The sequence below is a fragment of the Oenanthe melanoleuca genome, unplaced genomic scaffold, assembly GCF_029582105.1.
Source record: "Oenanthe melanoleuca isolate GR-GAL-2019-014 unplaced genomic scaffold, OMel1.0 S001, whole genome shotgun sequence".
Classification (NCBI taxonomy): domain Eukaryota; kingdom Metazoa; phylum Chordata; class Aves; order Passeriformes; family Muscicapidae; genus Oenanthe; species Oenanthe melanoleuca.
Genome location: NW_026612650.1, coordinates 2523201 through 2525951, shown reverse-complemented (window position 1 = coordinate 2525951; position 2751 = coordinate 2523201). Strand labels below are relative to the sequence as shown.

At 52.8% G+C, this 2751-nt stretch overlaps 1 pseudogene; it reads left to right on the top strand.

Moving 5' to 3' along the window:
* Positions 1–728: 728 nt before the first annotated feature.
* On the top strand, positions 729–1660 carry LOC130265963 (olfactory receptor 14J1-like; annotated as a pseudogene).
* The last annotated feature ends 1091 nt before the right edge of the window (positions 1661–2751 follow it).

Genomic DNA, 2751 nt, shown 5'->3' with positions numbered 1-2751 from the left:
TGCCTCACATCTCCCTCACAAAGTGCCTCCTCACTCTCTTGTGCCTACAGACAGCAGCAGCAGATCTTGGCTTGCAGCATCTCAGTTTGTCTGAGCTGCCCTTAAGGCCTTGCTGCAGTCTGTAGGCACACGGAGATGCCCCTGGGCAGTGCCCTGTGCTGGGAGGGGTGTGCAGGGCAGAGCTGAGCCCCCAGGGCTGGGCTGGGCTCTGGGAGCACTGGCAGGGACAAGGCTTGGATAGGGAGAAACAGCTCCCAGTAGGCACAACTCCAGGCAGCTGAGAGCCAGACCAGCCCTTTCTATTGCTCCCTGTCCAGCTGCATAGGGAAAGAGAGAAGTGTTTGGAGAAAATTATTTTTAAACCAGACTTCTAGAATACTCCACTTTATTTCCAAGTATGTTTTAATTGAGATCACCCTAAAATAGAGGGAGGAGTAATGAGCAAAGGGCAGCTGTGTGGGATCAGCAGGTCTGACTGCACTGTGGCAAAGGGAGCCCTGTTTTATCTGGGCTCTCCAGTGCTCAGGCTAAGAGCATTGATGAAGATGGGGCTGCAAATCACCATCAGAAACCTGAACTAAAATTCAAAAAAAAATAGGTAATTAAATTTCTGAGAGAAATACGGTTTTCCATGAATGTGTAAGAAAATAGGATACAATTGACCATGGAAAGATGTTCCAGCTTCTCAGTGTTTTCTTCCAACAGCCCACCATGCCCAGAGTGAAGAAATGTCCAACAGCAGCTCCATCAGCCACTTCCTCCTGCTGCCATTGGCAGACACGCGGCAGCTGCAGCTCCTGCACTTCTGCCTCTTCCTGGGCATCTCCCTGGCTACCCTCCTGGGCAACGGCCTCATCATCAGCGCCGTAGCCTGCGGCCACCACCTGCATACCCCCATGTTCTTCTTCCTGCTCAACCTGGCCCTCACTGACCTGGGCTGCATCTGCACCACTGTCCCCAAAGCCATGCACAATCCCTCTGGGACACCAGGACCATCTCCTACTCAGGATGTGTTGCACAACTATTTAGTTTTGCTATTTTCATTTCAGCAGAATATTCCCTCCTGACTGTGATGTGCTACGACCGCTACGTGTCCATCTGCAAACCCCTGCACTACAGGACCCTCCTGGGCAGCAGAGCTTGTGCCCACATGGCAGCAGCTGCCTGGGCCAGTGGCTTACTCACTGCTCTGCTGCACACAGCGAATACATTTTCCCTGCCCCTCTGCCATGGCAATGCCCTGGGCCAGTTCTTCTGTGAAATCCCACAGATCCTCAAGCTCTCCTGCTCGCACTCCTACCTCAGGAAATTTGGGGCTTCTGCTTTTACTACTTCCTTAGCACTTGGTTGTTTTGTATTCATTATTTTCTCCTATGTGCAGATCTTCAGGGCTGTGCTGAGGATCCCCTCTGAGCAGGGACAGCAAAAAGCCTTTTCCACCTGCCTCCCTCACCTGGCTGTGGTCTCTCTGTTTATCAGCACTGGCACATTTGCCTACCTAAAGCCCCTCTCCATCTCCTCCCCATCCCTGGATCTGTCCCTGTCAGTTCTGTACTCAGTGGTGCCTCCAGCCCTGAATCCCCTCATCTACAGCCTGAGGAATCAGGAGCTCAAAGGAGCCTCGAGAAAACTGATGACTCTATGTTTTCAGAAGCATTAAATGCTCTCTTTTCTTCTGCAGAGCCTCTAGAATGTAACTCTTTACAAACTCATTTCTTTTTTCTTATCTGTCCATTTATTTTTGGTAACTTTTTCTACTGTTGTGTTGTGTACAAAATACTCTAAATTACTCCTTGCATTTCTACATTTATATCTACTTTTCTTTTGGAAGACAAAGACATGCAAGGTGTCTCTCATATGCATTTAAATAAAAGCAAGTGCATGACCTCTCCTGTGTGTCCCAGATCCTTCCTCAGCCCTTCTCTGTCTCTGCAGGGGCAGTGCCTGTGGGCAGAGGCAACGAGACTCCCAGCACAGCAGCACAGCCAGGGACAATGGCCCTGGCTCTTCCCACATCTGCTCTTCCCAACTCCACCCTCTCCTTGCCAGCCCTTCTGTGGCTGTAAGACCACAGTGCTCTGGCAGCTTGGTCACTGTCCTGCTGCGTGTCCGTGCTGTGAGCACAGGCAGGGACAGGCCATGGGCACTGCTGGGACACAGCTGGGCTCCAGCACAGCAGCTCCATCAGCAAAGGGCATCTCCTGAGGGCAGGGCAGGAAGGCTTTGCTCTCCTCCAGAGCTGCTGTCAGCAATGTGCTCCAGGAATGCAAAGCAAAGCCCAGTGCCTGGGGCAGAGGGGCAGTGTGCAGGGGGGCACACAGCAGTGTCCTGGCACAGCCAGAGCTCCTGGCATGGACCTGAGGGAGCAGCAGAGCAGGGCCTGGGCTGTGTCTTTGTTGTGGCCACAGCCTGGGAAGGTGCCCCAGGGCAATTGTCCCACACCAGCCCCTCCAATCACCACTCCCAGCACTGGCCTCTGCCCCACCTGCAAGAGGTTGTTTGTCCCTGCATGGAGGGACACCAAGTGACCAGGGAGCAGTCTGAGTTTGCTCTGTACTGAGGAGATTTCAGCAGTGCATCGTGTGTGTGTGGGGAGATGAACCCGAGTGAGCACAAACACCATCATCAGCACTCGGGGCTGGCACAGTTCTGGTGGCACAAACGGTGCCTTGAGGCCACTAAACTCTGGGAAACCACCTGAATTCATTGCTGGGCTGTGGTTAGGATTTCATAGAGAGAAACAGGCTGGGC